Here is a 20,218-nt window from a genome sequence, read left to right on the forward strand (position 1 = left end):
CGCTCACCCCCAGCCGCAGGCAGCCCCGAGTCTACTTTTGTCTCTCTGGATTTGTCTGTTCTGGACTTCCCAGATTTACTGGTAGGTTTGGACATTTTCAGATATTAAGGTTTTGTTGCTGCCTTAACGAATGCGAAAACCAGAATCAGAAACAGACACAGTGAAGGAATCATAAAGGGGGAATAGGTTGTCAAGAATGAACGGCTCTTCACCCCGATGGAGGTGGAAAGCTGCCAGCTGGGGACGTGCGTCGGCTTCTGTGTCTTGGGTGGGGGAGCTGGCGTGTGTTTGAGGATGCCCACTTCCGTCCTGGGAGGGGCTCCGTAGCGATCGAATCGGCCAGGCCCACGGAAGGCAGGTACCCGCCCCCTGTCCTCGCGGAAGCTGCTTCACACACGCGCAGTGTGCTGTTTGGGTCTGGGTCTGGGGTGTGAGCTGCTACCCGTGGTGTTAGGGCGTTTTCTGTTACACTTGCAGTTGAGCTGTGTTACTCTGAACATTGTGCGTGAGAAGCACGGACGGGGGTTTGGCTCAAGCATTTGCTCTCTACAACCAGGGGGCAGCAAGTGTGCCACACAGGCCTGCGTGTTTCTTCGCTGCACCACAGGAACAAACTGGGCTGGGTGGTTGGTGTTCTTTTACTTAGTACCAAACAGGCTATTTTTGTCACCAAACAGGGGCCACAATATACCCCGTTAGAGGACAGAAGACAGCGGATGCTCCCATCCTCAGAGGCAGAGAAGTGAGGTGGGCTCTGGACTGAAGAGGGGAAGAGCTCTGGGTCTGGTGGAGGCGGGTCTAGATGCCAAGGGTGGAGAGGCGGTGGCGTTTGTCAGCTGCTCTCTCTGTGGGACGTCCCTTGTCCCAGGGGCGTTTATTGCACATTCAGATCAGTGTCAGCCATATTTGGGAGTTAAGGAATATGTTTGTGCTCACACTTAAGACACAGTGTGTGGAGTGAGCTGCTATTCCTGGAAAATCAAATTATGAGATGATAAGAGTCGTAGAAGCAGGGTCTTGGCACCTTGATGTTCTGGGGCAGGAGCTCTGGCTGAGATGACATGTGACAGAGCGGATTTCTGGAACAAGTAAGCTTTTCTCAGTGACCACGGGAGTCCAATTGAGAAAGTGAGCCTGGTAAGAGGCTGGCCTTCCTGCAGCCGTAGGACACGGGCCTGGGCTATGGTTATTTGGGTGTTAAAAAGCCAGAGAATTTGAGCATTTCCAGTTATGTTAAGTATGAATATATACCTCCATACCATAGGTCTCACAAAATCACTGAAACTATCAGCAGCAGAGTCTTAATGTGAGGATAATATTAACGAGCAATGAAGAAATGCTGTTTCATCGCTATTTCCCCGTCCGCCCTTCCTCTTGCTACACTTGGAAGTCCGGGTGGGGTCACAGAGGCCTTGCTCACATCGGGGTAGGATGGCTCTTCCCTGACACCCTCCCGCTCCTCACGGCCGGCCGGCTCCAGGAATTCCCGGGCTCAGCCTCCGCCCTTCTTCCTGTCGGTCCTTAACGTGCCGGCATAGCCATCTAGTCTCACTGAACGTGACCTCTCCTTTCTTACCGTCTTGCGGCCTGGGGTGAGTTCCTCCGTCCGGAGCCTTTTCCCCGCTGACCACAAAGGGAGCTGTCTCTGTGTCGTGGTTTTCACGTGAAGAGGAAGTGAGAGATTATGCATAAATCCCCCAGCACCATGGCTGGCAGACGGGAGGCAAAGGGAAGATCTCAGTTCTCCTCCGCTTCCCCCTCATAACGTGACATGGTGTTTTTAGATTTATAGACTTTTAAAGTCTAGTGCTTTACCTACTTCATGTATAATTTTCCCTTTTAAGGACACCACATCTTTCGACTCTTTAAGCCTCTCCTCCCCTCAGAGTACAGACCATAGTGCTTTGGACACAGTGGGAACTCAGTGCCTATGGTGGTGATTCCATAATGATTCCAATTGGAATGATTCAAGGAAGAACCACGCGGGAAGAGGACAAACTGCTCTCCATCCAAGGATCCACGGGCAGCCAGTTAAAGCCGTGGCAGGACCACGTTCCCTAGGTCCCCTCACATTATTCTCCCAATTATTTCCCCTGTCAAAGTGTGAGTGAGAGACAGACAGAGCAAGGGTGGGGGCACGGGGGTGGGGGAGGGAGGGAAGTAGGTGGGGGGCAACAGGTGGGAGGAAGCTAGAACGGTCTTTTTCCCTCCTCACTCAGTTTCAGTAAATAATTCAAATATTTTAATAGCCCTATTTTCTCAATTCTCTTGCAATTTAATTTGAGACTTTTGGTAATGCACAATTGTAAGCACAATAAGGATTTTTTTTTTTTTTACTTAAAGAGAAGCTTTGTAGTTGAATGAAAGTCACATACAGAAGGAATCTAATTTTTTTTTAAATTCCTTTATTATAGAACCATTCTCAAACATGAGTCACACACTCCCCCAGCCCCTTTCTCCACCAGCCGCCCCAGTGCTACCTAAGGAGACTTGAAAATCACTCGTGCTATTTCGGGGGAAAGCAGCAGGCTATTTAACTTATTCTAGATGGTTCTTAAAAAAAGAATTGTCCTCCCCTCAGTTTATGGCACAAGCTGGGTGTGGGAGGGTCCAGGGCGGGGGAGCCGAGTCGCCCGCCTGTTTAGGAAGCTCAAGCGTGTCCATGCATGTGAGAGCGTGTAGGGCAGCTGGCCACGCTTCTGTTTGAAGGCAGGCTCACTGGACCTGAAGGGAGAGAGGGAGTCGGGACCAGTCAGAGCTAATGACTGGTCCCCATTTTAATAACTTCAGTAAGAGGGGTACCTGTTACTATCCCAAAGTAAAACATTTTACCTGGAGTAAAGGGACAGACAAGAGTACCAATTCAACAGAAACAGACTCACAGACATAGAAAACAAACTCTGGTTACAGAGCGGGGAGGGCAGGGAGGGGGGTGGAGGGATAAATTGGGAGTTTGAGATGTGCAGATACTGACTACTATATACAAAACAAACAACAAGTTTCTTCTGCACAGCACGGGGAACTATATTCAGTATCCTGTAGTAACCTATAATGAAAAAGAATGTGAAAATGAATATATGTAGGTATATGTATGAATGAAACATGGTGCTGTACACCAGAGACTGACACAAGATTATAAACTGACTATGTTTCAATTTAAAAAAGAAAGAGTACCGATTCAATCCAAGGATGCTGTTTGGGTGAGGAGAAGGGTGATTTTGAGTATAACATTCTATGATGATGTAGGACCTGGTACATGCCTCCTGGTAGAACTCAGGGGGTTCTGTCATTGCCTGGCTCTGGCCACTCTGAACGCCTGCATATTGACTTCACAAGTCAGGTAAGACCCATCCAATCCAGATATCTCTCTATAACAAGACCTAAAAAAAAATCTTTACCTTGAGATTTCATGACGATGCTAGAATTAAAAATGACTGAATTCAGTCTACAATCAAAACTTTATACATTTTACCATATGGCTAACTCACGTGTAAGTGCATATAGAAATTCTAAAGGATATGAAGTAAGCTCACAAAGGAACCAGTGAAAATTCTTAGCTCTGGCTGAGAGAGTCACTTGTATTCCTGTCAAAGTCGTAGCTTCCTTGCCCGGGTTCCGTAGCTTCCCTTCTGCCGCCGTGCCGCCTCGTCCTCAGTGACAGGCTGCACTGGGATGTGTTTCCTTCTGCTGGGGTCTTTATTCTGCTGTTACTCTCTGCCGGTTCATTTCATGCACAGTTTTTATTGGTGTATTGCCAAGAAAGTCTTTGACTTCCTCCAATGAGCAAGGAGAAATCACTGGAAATCAACTGTCACCGCTTCCCACCGTGACATATGCCCTCCTCCCAGGACCTATTCCGCATTCTCTGTCCTTCTGACTTTTCCTTAGACGAACCCCTTGTCTTCTAAGCCCACCTCCTCCGCTGGCGCCTTCAGTCCCATCCCCTTTCGCCGACCAAGCCTTTTCACTGCAGCATCTCTCCCTCCCTCTGTGGTCACTGCGCCATTCTCGTCAGCTTGCCCACGAGCTGTTATTTCTCCCGTCTGAAAAATAACTCTTTTCTGGACCCCACTTTCCTCTGAAGCTCCATCCCATTTCTCTTTTCCCCTCCATCCCAAACTCCTTGAAAGAGTTGCTGCCTCTAATTCCTTTCTCCCATTATCTTTTAAACCCACTCCAAGCAGGCATTCATCTCCATTAGTTTGCTGTAACTGCTTTTATCAAGGTCAACGATAACTTCTATGGAGCACAATCCAATAGTCATTCCTCATTTCTCGTGACCAGCCACAGCCCCTGCCCCCATTACCTCTCCAGCCTTATCTCCAGCTTCTCTCCCCTTCTCTCTCACTTCAGCCATGTAGTTCTCCCTGTTCCGCAAGTCCTCCAGGCACTCCTTCCCAACGGGCCTCTGGACTGGCCGTCTCCTCTGCCTGAGGTGCTCCTCCCAGGCATCTGCCTGCCTATTTCCTAGACCTCTTTCCAATCTTCACTCAAGTGTCTCCTTTGAAGTAAGGTGTACCCTGACCATCTTATTCCAAACTGAAGCTCCCACCCCACCTTGCTGTCATTCCTGACTTTTTTTTTAATTGGTTAACTATTGCTGTGTAACAAATCATTCCCAAACTTAGTAGCTTAACAGCCATAGACATTTCTTATGTCTCATAGTTTCTGTGGGACGGGGATGGGGAGGGCTAGCGAGGTGCTTCTGGCTTGGGATCTGCTTTGAGGTTGCAGTTACAAGACCCTCAGACTGCAGTCGTCTGAAGACCTGGCTGGGGCCAGAAGACTCATTTCTAACATGGCTTATTCACATAGCTGTTGGCAGGAAGCCTCACTGCCTCCCCACATGGACCTCTCCCAGGGGTGCCTGAGTACGCCTCACGACACGGCAAATGGCTACCCCCAGAACAAGGGAGCCAAGGGGCAGGCGGGCAGAAACGTCAATGTCTTTTCTAGCCTGGCCTTGGAAGTCACACACCATCACTCCTGCAGTACCCTGCTGGGTTCACAAGCCAGCCCCACTCAGCTAGAGGAAACACAGGGAGGGTTTCCAGGAGGTGGGAGCACGGGGGGCCATGCTGGAGTCTGCTTTTTCTCATAGCATTTATCCCCTCCTGGCGCACCACCTCCTTTGCGTGTTTCAGGTGTTTGTGTTCCGTCTCCCCACGCTGTTCCTTGAGGGTGATGATTTTGACCTGTTTTGTTGAGGGTGTTACACCTCCGGTGTCTAGGACAGTGTCAGGCACATAGTAGGCACGCAAACATTTGTCAAATGAATAGCTGGATATGGAGCTCTCCGAAATCCCGTCTGCCTCCCCCGATTATCATTCTGGAGCAGCGCCTCTGTCTTAAATTGCAAGAAGCTGCAGCTCCAGCCGGCGCTTTATGCTTCTCCGAGCACTCAGCGACCCAGCTTTGTCTTCCGACCCGATCTATTTAGTGCCTTTGTGGGAGTGAATGACTTCCTGATGGAGATCTGAGCTAAAAACAAATTCTCCCCCACTGGGACCCCCTCTCAACCACAGGGCTTTTTCCTCCAAATCGTTCTGTCCTTCCAAAGTGCCGTTCTTCCCATCGCCCGTACTCAGACCCACAGAGTCACTTTTTCTTCTTTCCCTTGACATCTGCTCGTCACCATGTCCTGTCGATTCTTCCTTTGCAACACTTCTGCACCTGCCCCACCCCTCTTCATTTCTGCTTTCAGTACCTGAGGCCAGAACATTATTAACTTATGCCTAATTACAAGATTTTCCAACTCACTGCAATTACTCCTTAATTTATGTCCCTGCCTTTGGTCTCTCTTGCTCTTTTTCTCTAATTTATTCTGCAGAATGCTGCCAGACTTCAAATACTGCTCAAAAACCTTTAGTGGCTTCACATTTCCTAGAAACAATCTTGTATTTGTGTAGCACATCTTCTGTCATTTCTATTCCTGAAAATAAAGTATGCCTGGTAACACAGAGGAGCACATGCTTCTCATTAAAAGAGATCTACCTATATGTATAATTTAGAAATATCTGTCAACCTCGATACCTAGCCTGACTTGACAAATGGGAGCTCCTCAGTAGATATGAGTGGATGAATACATAAACAAGTGAAGGTGCGTTCTATTTCCCACTGACTTTCATCATAAAACTGGAGCTGTGTGCTCTCAGGATTAAAATTTTAAAGTTAATTAGCAGGCAGACTCGAAAACCTTGGCAAGGATGACATTAACATGGTGGGCAGGCCTGAGGCAATGTGGTGGGAAGTTTGCATCACCTTCTCCAGAGTTCTGGGGCAACACTTCACAGCATATCCAAAAGTTGGGGCCTCCAGCACGATCCTCCACCTTCCCTGGTTTCTCCTCTTCAGATCACTGGAATATCTATCATAAGCAACTTGGAGGATAAGCGAAAATACTCTTTTTTTGGATATAATGAAATTGAGTGATGCAGAGAGTGGAAAGGAAACCTCCAGTTCGGGGAGAGTGACACACAGGTGACCAGAAAGTTGATCAGTCCCATCAGGACGGCACAGTGTGGGGCCTTGGGATGAGAGTATGGCGGACACATTGCTGTCTCACTCCGGGCCTGATTCCTCATCTATAAAATAGAATACCTACCATGTATGGTTGTGGAGAAGGTTAAGAGCAGTTGGGATGTGTCTGTGCTGATAGCACACAGTAAAACAAGGCAATAAATAACAATTAATATTGTATTAGTCAGGAAATACTACTGTATTTGTCCAGAGAAAAAGAATCAATAGAACATATGAGATTTATCATAAGGAATTGGCTCACATGACCGTGGAGGCTGGCAAGTCTGAAATCTGCAAAGTCGATGTCCCAGTTCAAGTTCCAAAGTCAGCAGGCTGTGTAGAACCAGGAGGAGTAAATGCCCCAGTTTAAAGGCCATCAGATGGGAGAATTCTCCCCTACTTGGGGGAGGGGCAGCCTTTTGTTCTATTCAGAACTTCACCTGATTGGATGGGGCCCACTTACATTATAGAGGGCAACTGGCTTTACTCAGTCTACCAATTTTTGAAGTTAATCTCATCCCCAAACACCCCACAGAACCACCCAGAATGTTTGACCAAATACCATGCACTCCATAGCTCAGTCAAGTTGAAACATAAAATTAACCATCACAATTCTCATCAGTAATAATAAATTGTAAGCCCAGGGTGCTATGAGAGTGCATCACAGGATACTGATCAGCCTGGGGCAGTAAGTATAGGGTAGGCCTTGGAGAAAAGGATTGATGAAGACTTCTGAAAAGCTATGGAGTCTAACAGACTGTGGGCCATCCAGGTGAAGAAGTCCAGAAGGCATTTACCATAATGATGTGGGGCTCAGGGGAGACAACTGCCTGTGGATAGGGATTTGAGGGTCCATTTAGAAGCTGAAGCCATGAGATTGGATGAGATCAGGCAGGAAAAGTGTATATGGGGAAAGAGAGGAATGGAGCCATGAAGAAAAATAGCATTTTACAGGCAGCCAACAGAGAGGACTAGCTAAAATAAACATGGGCTGAACTGGAATGTTCCCCCAAATCCAAGACTTGAAGCAAATCCATGCCACCTTCTTCATCTGTTCTGTCAAGTCAAAGACCTTAAAATGAGTTTGGAGAAAATCGGCGCTCTTGCACTGAAGCTGTAAGCACACGTCAAGTGAGGTCCTCGCGATATTTGGCTTCTGGCTGTTATTACAGCTGCCTTACTTTCACAGGCTCCCCACCTCCGGCCCAGATTGCTAGGAACCACCATTAGGTGCCCAAAGCAGCAGACAACCAAGTAGCTGGCCAGGCACCTGGGATGATTTGGGAAGGTCTTTCTACTCCAACACTGCCCCTGCTAGTACCTGCAGCAGTTCCTCCATCACAGACTTCTTGAAGGGAAGGACCATTTCTTGTCCATCAGTAAAGGCGCAGGAGAGCGGGTCTGCTTCTAACTGGCAGTGTGACTGAGGCCCAGCCGCTTCCCTCTCCAGAGCTCAGATGCCTCCTCTGTAGGGTTAGGAGATTGAACCTGATGGCCTTTCAAGTCCTGTCTTGCCCTAACATTCCATGATTCAGACGGTAAAGAATGGTTGAAGTGTCTGAATTGATGGATTTGCATTTTTCCATTTAGGTTAGGAAATCCCATTAAGAAAGGCAACAAGAAGTTATAAGCTGTTAATATTAGCATAAATTAATATTTCTGATTGCTGAGTGTAGGATCTTGTCAAACGGGAGGCCCTGAGGAATTTTGGGGGGTGGGGGGAAGGGAAAGAGAAATAAACAGTCTAAGTGGGGGCACTGTTCCTGAGAACAGGCTTGTTGGGGGAGTAGGAGTTTGGGGTGGACGTAGTGGGATGAAATCTGTGCCGGCTAGGGGCCTCCTGGGACCTTAGGAATCTAGAAGATTTCAGAAGAAAGAGGGGGATTTTGGTTCAGTTTAACGAACATTTGTTGAGAATGTCCCATATGCCAGGCACTTGGCTAAGCAGAGTGGATACGACATGAGTAAAACCAAGTTTGTGACCAGGAATTCGCAGTCAGAGGCTGGGAGGGAAAAGGAGCATTTCAACAGGGGATGCTAGTTACGCAGCGCGTGGTTAAGAGCGCAGCCTTCGGGCCAGGCTGCCTGGATCTGAATCCCAGCTCTGCCACTTACCAGTTGTGAGACCTTGGGCAAATTTCTTACCCTCTCTGTTTCCATTTCTTCATCAATAAAATGGGGATGATAATATATCTATTTATAGGGTTGTTGTGAGCACAGAGTAGACTCCACGTAAGTGCTTGTTATCACTCAGCGAACTCTGGAGGCAGATGCTAGGTGCGACAGGGGAGGAGACGAGTGACCAGGAAAATCCCAAGAGGCCAGTGTCCTCTGCCCGATTAGTGGTCATTCTGTACCTTTGCCTTGGTCTCCCTTTGCCTTTCCTGGGTCTCTCCCACACCCTGTGCTCCCTCTTCCGACCCCACGGGGCCAGTGACTTGCCATCATGAGCTAGTGGTGTGTCTCACATCCTTGGATAAGGAAGGCCTTGCCTCCAGAAAACAGAAGCCATCTTTATCTTCTACTCTTGTCCAGTGTGCTTTCCGTTGGCTACCTCCATCCGTCATCCCCACTGTCCCCCTGAACTCCTGTCCTGAGGTCCTTTGCCCAGAACTCTTGCATGTCTCTTCACAGTCTGAGCAGTGGGTGTCGCTAGTCTCCAGCTTTTCCTGCTCTGGGGGCTCCTCTTGGTCTCCTTCCCTCTGGGGGCAGTGTGTTCCTGCCTCTCTGCGCCATCCAGCGATGTTAGGAAAACCAGGAGGCACAGACAGGTCCAGGGAAGGGAGCCGAGAATGCTCCAGAGTGAGGGGCCTGAGGGCGTTGGTGCAGGAAACAGGTCTGCTTCACCCTGACTCTGCCACTAGCCTGCTGTGTGACCCTGGGGAGTCTCCCCAGCTCGGTCTCCTTTCCCGGGTCGTCTTAAAGTGAGAGTGCTGGATGAGGTCAGAAGTTTTCAGACTTTTCACCACCACAGACCTCTTTTATTGTTTCTCTCTGCATGGACGTCATGTTTGGAAAGATTTGATCTTCTCCCCAAACCCCTGAGTTTTAAAGAATTAATTTATTTCTTCATATGTAATTAATCAGAGACTTTAATCAGCAAGAGAGTTTTATAACACAGAACTGACAAAAGCTTAACGAAAAGCAAACATAAATAAATCAGACTTTCTGAGACCTTTTGTCATATGATTCTTGGTAAATAGCATGATTCCCACTGGGCTTTTTGAAATAGTAAAAATAGCTCTGGGAATCTAGGGTCTCTGGGCTGGAAAAAGTTTGCTAGCTGATCTCTAAAGTCCCTTCTACTGTACAAATGCTCTAAGCGTATGACATCCTTACATGGTTGGTGAGTTGAAATGCCTAGAGGCTGGAGATCCAGCCAGAAGAGGCATGTGGAGGCCGACTGTGGCTCTTTATAAGGTCCGATCAACCTCTGTCCATTTTGATACCGTCATTCAAAACTGGTGTTATTTTCTCATGGGTTGAATGGAAGCCTGTCTTTACTGAGTGTATGAAACAAGTTTGCAACCACCACAGCGTACGCCAAGGCTCCCAGTAGCTTATGGGGTTAATGACAGGGAATGCCCAGGGTTTTCAGGCACTTAATCTCCTAACTCCATGTATGTACCCCGCAAAGAAGATATCCTAATTATGCACCATTTTTACTATCTTAAATAGCTAAATTTCCCTGATATTTTATAGCATTGATTAAACCATGTATTAATTGATGAAATTTTTAAAATTATTTTTTAAATTGAATTTGGATAAAGACGTTGAGTTATATATATTATATATACACATACACACACATATATTTTACTCAGCCATAAGAAGAGAATAAAATAATGCCATTTGCAGCAACATGGATAGACCTGGAGACTGTCATACTAAGTGAAGTAAGCCAGAAAGAGAAATAAAAATACCATATGATATTTATATATGTGGAATCTAAAAAAGTGACACAGATGAAATATTTTTTGAGCCAAGAAGTGTGTTACCCATTGCTGGGAGGGCTACAGAAGCATATAAGATGTAGCTTAATTGCATTCTTACAAAAACATTTTTCAGTAGGTTAGCTTTTTCATATAGTACGCACTAGAGGTTTTCTTCTCATTCTCACTTCTGTGGAAACACAGAAGAGAGATGAGCAGAAAAGAGAGACTGAAACACGAGACTGGGGGAGCTCGGGGCTGCTCACTGCTGTGGACGGAGCAGACACCACAAGGGGTTCGGACATTCGGCCTTTGCTTCCTGAGGCAGGTTGGCTTCGACTGCACATGTTGGCATCATTAGTTAGTAGAGGTATAAAAAGAGATGCTAAATGCAGGCCAGAAGTGCTTCAGATCTATTCAACAAATACTGATTGCCTTTCCACCGTGTGCCAGGCCCTGTGTGGGGAGATCATGCCGGGTAAGTCCCGGTCCTGGCCTTCCAGGACGTCTGAAGCCCAAGAAGACACACAGGGAAATATAACATTGCAGTGGGCTGGCTGTTTTGTGAGTGAGTGGTGCCCTCTTTTCAATCCAGAGCCCTTCCTCAAAGTGTAATTCTGAAACACACCACCTTCCTTATTTATTCATGTCGTTTCTGTTGGACCTCAGGGGCAGTGAATTGAGCCGGTCACACTCCTCAGTGCATGGCTCCTCATTACTATTGGTTTCTTCAAGGCCTTTTCAATTTTAAACTCGTACTCTGTTTCCCCCCGTCAGCCCTCCCTCGCCTTCACCTCTGCCCCGCAGGTCCCTGCTTCTGTGTTTGCCACATTTGCCCTTTCAGTTCGCCTTCCGTATGCTTTCTAATCTAGCTTGGAGGACTGGCCAGGGTGGTGGTGCACACCGAACCCAGCTGCTTTGACCTTGTTTTACCGACACATCAGGACAGGAGCAGCAATGCAGGAGGCAGTCACCTGAGGAAGAAAATGTGGGCGAGTGGCTCCCTGGTGCCAGCTGTGTTCCCCTCCGTGGAGACTTGTCTATGACTCTCGGTGGCCTCAGCTTCTCATGACGACTGAGGGATTCCCCAGGTCACAGGAGGACAGAACTGTGGGCTCACTGGCTTCTGTTCCTGTTGGGCCTGGAGGGTCACGACCAAGGTTAGATAGAGATCAGGTTGCTTGAGACTCTCAGCCCTGCCTATAGATTCCACCACCACGACCTGGTAAGGAAGCAGGGGTGGGGCCAGCCGGGGTGGGAGGGAGATGCAGTTTCACCCGGAAGTGAAAGTTTTCTGCTTGGTAATTGGCAGTATTCTGCTTCCCAGGTATCTTCGGATATTTGGAGAGGTCTTTTCCATGTTATGCCCCGTTGAAGGAGGGGAAATGAGCTTTTGTAGATTAAAATTTAATAGAACCTCAGAGCCTGGCCGAGGCCACGTGATCACCCCACGATTTGTGTGACACAGGCCTGTGGCCTCCCGGGCTTCCCTGTGTGTCTGCAACATGCTTACTGAGGTCTGGTCCTGAGAAGGCCCGTCACAGCGTTATCACTTTGTGTGTGTGGTACCCTCCCCGGGGACAGAAAGTGAACACCACAGGAGGAGAGATGGAAGCGGAAGAGGAGCGGGGAGGGGGCTGCTGGGAAGGGCAGAGCTCTGAAGCTCGGCCTCGGGCTCTTTTCTGTTGAGTCACTTTTCAGTCTAGGTTTTCAGCTCTCTCGCGCCCGGGGGGCCCTGGGGACAGCCACTTTGACTCTTGGAAACTGAGCTGAGGGTGTGGTTGCCGTGGCAGCCGGTGTGAAGAGTGCGGCTTGAAGGGGCCCAGTGTCAGCTGTGCCCGTGGCGACGGGGGAGGGGGGTGGCCCCGGTCCCCCTCACGCCCCTCTCCCGGCTCTTCCCTACTCAGGGAGCGTGCCAACAAGAGATCCCCTGCAGCGGCCTCCTGAAGGAGGCCAGGGAGCTGGCAGAGGCCACAGGAGCGGGGGGGGGGGGGGGGGGGGCGGAGGCTCTGCGTCGGCTGTGTCACATGGGCTGCAAGTCCAGCGTGGCTCAGGCCCCGCACCTGCAGGAGCACACACTGCCCCTGCCCGGACACCGGCCAGTCACCCACGTGGTGACTTGGGCAGGACGGCACTCCTTGGAGCGTTCCCACAATTTCTTCTTGTTGTGCAGAGTCACGTGACCTTCCGGGGGGCTCCCGCTTAGCCCTCTGGGTGCATTGCAGACTTGTGAGCAGAGGTGACTGCTGTCATTGGAATTTGGTGACCATCTACAGCCCGCTACATGCAAGGTCCTCTCCAGACTGGAGGACTCATGTCAGACCCCGTCCTGGCCTGAAACAAGAGCTCAGAACAGTTAAGGGTGATCGGTTTTTCATTTCACACACACGAGAGCACTCTGCATAAGGTGAGCAGTTGAAGTAGACCTTTCTTTTGAAGTCATTGTCTGGGAATTTCACATACCAAATGCATTGACTTAGATGAACATTACCAGACCCCCTTCTCTGCTTACTGTCTGTGCGACTCTGGGCAAGTGATTTAAGCCTCAGTTTCCTCATTTATAAAATGCAAGTAAAAATAGTCAGCTTACCTCAGAGGGCTATTGTGAGGATTAAATGAGTCCTTTTAAGTAACAAGTTCGTCACAGGGCCCGCACAGTCACTGCTCCATAAATCTTAGCACCCACTCTGATTTTTACTAACTGCTATTTCGCGCTTTACAAGAGATACAATATTTGCCATGTGACTTGCTAGAGAAATTCCTATTACCTGCCTTCAGGGAGATGTTGGGGTCAGCTGGGCCACAGAGAACATCAGCCAGTAAGAACTCAGCAAGGACTTCCTTGCAAGCCATCCGTACCCAGATGTGTGGGCTCCTCCAGCTACCGGAACCCCATGACTGAATGGTGGTAGTGGATGGAACGCTTGTGAAAATGGCATAGGGTAATTGAAAAAAGTGACCCATCGGTGCAAACAATGACAAAACACCGCTTAACTTACTGCAAGAATACCCGCAAGTTGGGGGGGCATCTGGGCAGACCCTAACCCAGCACATTTACGAGGGCAAAGGGCGCCATTAAAGTCCCCAAACGGCAAGTGCTGGAGAGGCTGCGGGGAAAAGGGAACCCCCTACACTGCTGATGGGTGGGAATGCAGTTTGGTGCAGCCACTGTGGAAAACAGTGTGGCGATTCCTCAAAACACTAAAAATAGACTTACCATATGACCCAGCAATCCCACTCCTGGACATATATCCGGAGGGAACTCTAATTCGAAAAGATACATGCACCACAATGTTCAAAGCAGCACTATTTACAACAGCCAAGATGTAGAAGCAGCCTACATGTCCATCAACAGATGACTGGATAAAGAAGTTGTGGTATATTTATACAATGGAATACTACTCAGCCATAAAAACAATAAAATAATGCCATTTGCAGCAACATGGATGGACCTGGAGATCGTCATACTAAGTGAAGTAAGCCAGAAAGAGAAAGAAAAGTACCATATGATATCACTTATATGTTGAATCTTAAAAAAGGACACAAACAAATTTATTTACAAAACAGAAACAGACTCACAGACATAGAAAACAAATTTATAGTTACCAAGATTGGAGGGAAAAGGCCATGGGAAGGGAAAAATTGGGAGTTCGAGATTTGCAGATACTAACTACTATATATAAAATAGATAAACAACAAGTTTCTTCTGTACAGCACAGGGAACCATATTCAATGTCTTGTAGTAACCTATAAAGAGAAAGAATATGAAAAAGAACATATGTATGTATATGTATGACTGAAACATTATGCTGTGCACCAAAACTGACACAATATTGTAAACTGACTATACTTTGATTTTAAAAATGGAAAGAAGAAAAAAGGGCAAAAGGGGCACCTGGAGGGCAGGAGCTTGTCTCCCGAGGGCCTTCTGCTGGGGACTCCCTAGGCCCCCCAGAGCCACCCTGACAGGCACCTGGGGGTGTTTCTAGCGCTGTCCCTTGCAAGCACACATCTTATTTGAAGCTTGGAAACCTTCTCCAGGAGATCGGGCTCCTCTTACTTGGGTCAGCAGAGTGAGCCCTTTTTTTTTTTTTTTTTTTTTTGCTGCCTGTCCAAAGAGAAATGCCAGCTTTGGCGATAAAAGAAAGGAAAAACCGGGCACAAGGGTTAATAGACCACATGGCTTCTTAGGCTGGTAGACCCGTAGGGCTTGGGGCTGCCTCTGGTGTGTCCTGTCACCACACATCCTGGCTTCCGTGTCGCTTTATTGCATCACTAATTCTAGGACAGGAATGAGAGGCAGTTGGGAGTGGAGGAAATACAAGCAGCTTCCATCCGCGCGGCATTTTGCAGTTTACAACGGTTTCTTAAGGATGTTCCCACGTGCACCTGCCGACAAGCCTGGGAGTGGTGACGGGATCGTCATTCCCACTTAGCGGACGAAGAAGCTGAACTCAGGCAAAATGACTTGCTCCGGGGAAGGTCTGGGTCCACAGCCAGGCTGTGTCACTCATTTTGAGTCACCCCAGACGAGCCAGCTTCTTCAGTGTGAGGGGTGTATTAGCCGATCTGAAGGTCTCCTCAGGCCTGACGTTCTCCAGCTTGTCTAACTAAGCTCGCAGGCTCTTCTCAGCTTGCAAAACACGCTCAGCGACCGCCCGCCCCGTGCAGATGGCCGTTCCAGCCAAGGGCTCTCATCTCTGAAGGAAGCATTTGAACTCTCCTCTCCTCCTTGCTTCTAGGGGCACTTAGGCACCCACTTAAACACTCAGAGCTTCGGAGACTCTCCCTGCCTGCCATTTACACTGGCTGAGGGCACAAGGCATCTGCCCCTGTGGTGGACCTATGTAGAGGGGAGGACACCCAGGCCTGCGCGGGGGCTACGCTGGGTGGAGGTGGCATCCCACGTTGGAATACAGAATGCTGGCTCTTGTGTGATAGACTGGAAGACTTGCCCTCCTGCTAACAGTTCCTGTGAAGCCAGCGTGCTGAGTTTCAACAAGTGGGGTTCAGGAGCACAGCCCACGTGTTGGCTGCAGACGGCCCTGGCTTGTACTTACCCGTCATTCTTAACCTTTCAGGCTGTGTCTCCCACGGTCTCTGGTTCAGAGCCCAGTGAATAGGCGAGCTCAATACCTGACCTCAGATGGCTGCTGCTTCTCTTAAATAACCACTCTCCTCCTTGCTAATAACCTGTGTCCCCCCGAGGGCTGCAGAGACCGAGGCGCACGTCAGCCTGAGGTTCCAGGCCCAGGGCGGGAGCAGAGGGACAAGCTGTGTGGGGGTCACAGCCTAGTGCTTTGACCTTGAGGTCGTGCCCGTCTCCAAGTCGCCAGCCTGGCTCCACTGTGAGACACGACCCTGGGCTGGGAGGGGCGTGAAGGGTTCTTGGCGAACTCGGTAGCATTTCTTATCCAGTGCTGACCTCACCTACCATAGGACCAGGGTTTGGGTCTTGAAAGTTCAGAGTGTCCTGGGCTCAGAATGGCTGCTCTCCGTTTCGCAGCATCTGTAGAACTGCTCCAAAAAATGTTTAGAAACCCTGCTAGCCAATACAAGACATTGAAGTATTTGAGTATTTACTTCAACTCTGTTTTTGCTTTCTAAGAGCGCACGACATAATAGGAGAAACAGATGTTTATAAATAACTCTGATACGAGGCAGACGGATAAGTGCTAGACTAGATACACTAGATAAACAGACACAGCGTCTTGAGAGACTACTTTGGACTGGAGGATCTTAACAGCGTTTTCAGGGGACGTGAGATTAGAATGGGGACCTTAAAGAATAACAGATCTTCAGCAGAAGGCTTGAGAGAAGGTAAGGGTGGCTGCGGAAGGGAAGGGGAGCAGGTGGAGGGTGCAGCCTGAGTCACCAGACAGGTGGGAGAGCCTGGGGAAGCAACGAAGGGCAGATGTGGGGAGAGGTATGGAGGAGACAGCTGGGACAGGAGGCTGTCCTGTAAACTGTGGAGGACCTGGAAGTCAGGCTCCAACTCCTAAGAGTTGGACTTAATTCATTGAGGGCCCACTAAAGTCGCTGAGGGAGGGGGTGCCATGTTAGGCCAGGTTTGTGTTTCAGGAGGGTCACCACGGCATCAGGGTGGGGGATGGACTCCTATTGGGCGATGGAAGGTGGACACCAGTCAGAAGGCCAGGCAAAAGCTAGGCAGAATGTTTGGGCATTCAAACTCAGACAGACAGGAATGGCGGATGGGCAGAGGAGACGCTGTGGGATGCCTGTGAAAGGCTTTTACAGTCCAGATGTTGCCCCTTTAGAGCTGATTTTATGTGAGCACTGCCACTGTTTTTCTGGAAGCCCTTTCATGAGATATTCCTCTGCCCAGAAAGTAACAGTGGTTCCCTACTGCCTGCTGGAGCAAATTCAGGCTTTCCGTACTGACCTTCAAGGTCGTCCATTAACTGGATCCTTCATGACATCCTCCCCACCGTTGTCTGCCAACCCTAACACTGAACGTGGCAGTTCCAGGTCGGTCTGCTCCTGGTCTCCAGCCCTGCCTGCATTCCTGACCCTGAAGGCCTCTCTCCCCTCAGGGGAGGCCACCTGACACCCATCTGCACCCCTCACATGTGTGCAGGCTTGAGGGCTTGGTTCGGCCCAGCTTCCTCTGTACAACGCTGATGCAAGGCAGGAAGACTGGTCCACGTATAGTTTAGTCCCAGTTCCTGGCTCTGTTCAGCGTGTGCCTTCCTGCTGGGGCGCTCTGGGCCTCACACTCTTCGTCCCCAGGCTGTCCTCGTAGCTCACGCAGGAGGGAGGGACGCAGCAAAGCGGGTGCTGCCCAGACACGCGTCTCCCTGCCCCGCAGTCCACGCAGGGCTGCTAGGTTGGGCCAGTTCCCTGTATGCGCTTATAGGACGTTGTATTTAAAGAGTTTCAAAAGGGCTTTAAACGACATTGCCCTAGACTTGACCAACCTCTTTTTGATGTAAAAATGGAGCATAGGGTTGGAAAGACTTGCTCTTTCCATTTGCTTCCTGGTCTTGCGCCGACAGGGGCACGGGGGCAGAGGCTTAAGCATGAGAGAGCAGGAGACCCTGTCCCAGGGCCCTGGAATTTCCACTCGGTCTGTTTCTGGGTACAGCAGTTGTTCAGCGCAGCTTATTTTGAGAAACTATAATCCTTGAGTCAGAAGGTGGTGACTTTGTAAATCTATATTGGGCAGGAGGTGGTGAAGCATTGGGGGTGGGGAGAGCCATGGTGGGGCCGAGGTATGAGGTGGTATTAGGCGTGGAGGGTGGGATATAAGCCTTGGACAGGAAAGCAAAGTTCATTGCTGCCACCAGGTGCCCAGCCACCCCTTGCAAAGGCCCTACGAGGTACTTGTTTTCAGAAGCCAAACTCTACTTCCCCAAAGCACCTGTTCCCGACAGACAATGTCTATTTCAGGGTTTATTTTTAGCCAGTTTAACTGCACCCAGCCCTGTTCCACCCTCTGCAAAGTTCTGAAGGAGCTATGGGTTAAAGTGGGGCCAGGCATCAGGCCCCAGAGTTCATCTTATCGGAGGTTAAACACCTACAGCTGCCATGTTCCCTTCTCTCCCAGTCTTTACGACAGGAGCCTGCCTCTTCCTTGCATGGCCAGGAGGAAGTGCGGCTACTCGCCTAGAGGGGTGGTGGCCGCCCGCAGAGTTCTCTCTGTACTGACTGCCAGTGGAGGGGCTGCCCCAACTGGCCTGCACCCAGTAGGCAAGCCCAGCTTTAGCTCACGTCCCCCCACCGTGTGTGCTCTGCCCTGCCTAGTTTTAGGCACACACCACGTTCATTCACTCAGTGAGGGCTGGGCAGGTGCCAGCCAGGAAGGTCTCCAAAGTGCCAAACAAGGGTTGCTAAAACCTTTCTGGGCTGTAAACCATCACTGAATGTAATGAAATGAAAGAAAATATGTTTATCAGACTGTCTCTCACGGAGAACACTGGGTGTGCTTCACCCATTTACTAAATAAATGTTTACATGTGCCTATTCCAGTCTTTCAATCAACAGATGTAATTTGGCGCCGGGCTAGGCACTGGGATGCAGTGATGAGTTTGACAAAGTCTTTGCCATGGTGGAATTTACATCCTAAAAGGGAGACAGACATATACAAGGATCTTAGCTTATAAGCAGACACTGAGATGATTTGGGTTTAGTGATCTGTTGATGAGATGGACGTTTAAGGTGGTTGATAGGGACAGTACAGAGACGTGACACCTTGTGCAGCGATGGGAAAAGCCCAGTCGTCCCGGCCTCAGACAATGGTAAGATGAACATGTGCTTGTGAAACAAAGCTTCGTTAGGATTTCACAGTTGCCTAGAGGGACTCAGTCTATGAAGACGATGAGCTTACCGCCTCTGTGCTCAAGTCTGCAGCTTTCAGATGACCTCAGGGCAGCCTCCAACGAGCTGAGAGAAGCATGAGGATGAAGAAGTAAAGAAACAAGGCGGTGTTGGTGGAAATGGGGAAAGATATCGACTGAAAGACAACTAAGAAGTTTCTAACAGACCTTTCTGGAGATAGGCTGGGCTGTCTTGGGAAACAGCGTACTAATAGCTAACATTTATTAAGTAATCGTTTGATATGAGGTGTTATGTGCTTAATTTATGCTTCACAGCAATCCTGTTAGACACAATTCTGCCATGTCACAGGTGAGGAACAAGAGCTCAGAGAAGCTATGTAAATAGAAAGCTGGGCTCTGACCCCAGGGCCAGGCAGCCGGGCCAGCTAAACCCAACCGTTCGGGGGCTTTGCCAGTGGAAGTGCCCAGGAGAAGCTGGGTGACCGTGGCAGGCAGTGGAGAGTGATTAGGAGGCTGGGCTGAATGGCTGCTCAGCACAGAGGCTCTAGAACGCTTGATTCTCCAGGGCTCAGTTTCCTGGAAAATAAGAGTTAAATTTGATTGCTAGAGGCCTTTCCCTATTTAAAAATCCCGTGATTCATATGCTAGGGACAAAGGGCAACAGAAGAGAAATGTCAGATGTCCTCCCTGACGTCCTCGGGTTTAGCTGGGAAGACTAGTCAAGTGCACGTGGATCCCTCTGCCCGACCCAGGGCTCTGCTGGGGGGGAGGGAAGGTCAGCAGGGTGGAGAGAAAGTGCTGGAAGGGATGGGCGGGGACTCGGAATGGCAGGGTCTAAGTGGGTGCCAGGAAAAGGAAGCAGAAAAGACTGCGGGTCTGAAAAGCCAGAGGTGTTTTCCCTTGAGAGCTTAACTGCCACGGGAGCAGCTCCAGGCCCCGCTGTCAGAGGGCACCTTTCTCTCTCTCTACTCAGCCGAAGCGCCCTGGCTCCTGAACTCCGCATCTCCACGCTCCCAGCCTCCCGCTAGAGCCCCGCCGGGGAGACCCAGAGAAAGACCGCCCTCACTGTGGCTGCCTCCCTCCCCCAGAAAGCTCTTTAGATTAAGGGATGCTAGAAATGTGAAAATAGGGCCCCCAGCGTGTATGTGCACATGCGTGTGCATGCACATACGTGTGTGTGTGTGTGGTAATTTTTATTTTCCCCAAATCTTGAGACTATAAGGGATGGGGAAGAGGGGAGAGCAGTCAGTGGCAGTGACATCCTCGATTAACTGGGGAGTGGAGAATTTCTTTCTACACTTTAACTTCCTCTCCTAGTGAAAATTCAGACAAACCTGGGGAGCTGGCACGGTTTGTCAGTGGGAAAGCAGGGCTGTCCTGGAAAGGGACACAGGAGCGTGGCAGCAGCACCCAGCCTGCATGGTTCCCGGCCGGAACCTGCAGATCCACTGCCGGGGGAGGGGCGCCCTC

Source organism: Camelus bactrianus, chromosome 21 (genome assembly GCF_048773025.1).
Source record: "Camelus bactrianus isolate YW-2024 breed Bactrian camel chromosome 21, ASM4877302v1, whole genome shotgun sequence".
NCBI classification, from domain to species: Eukaryota; Metazoa; Chordata; class Mammalia; order Artiodactyla; family Camelidae; genus Camelus; species Camelus bactrianus.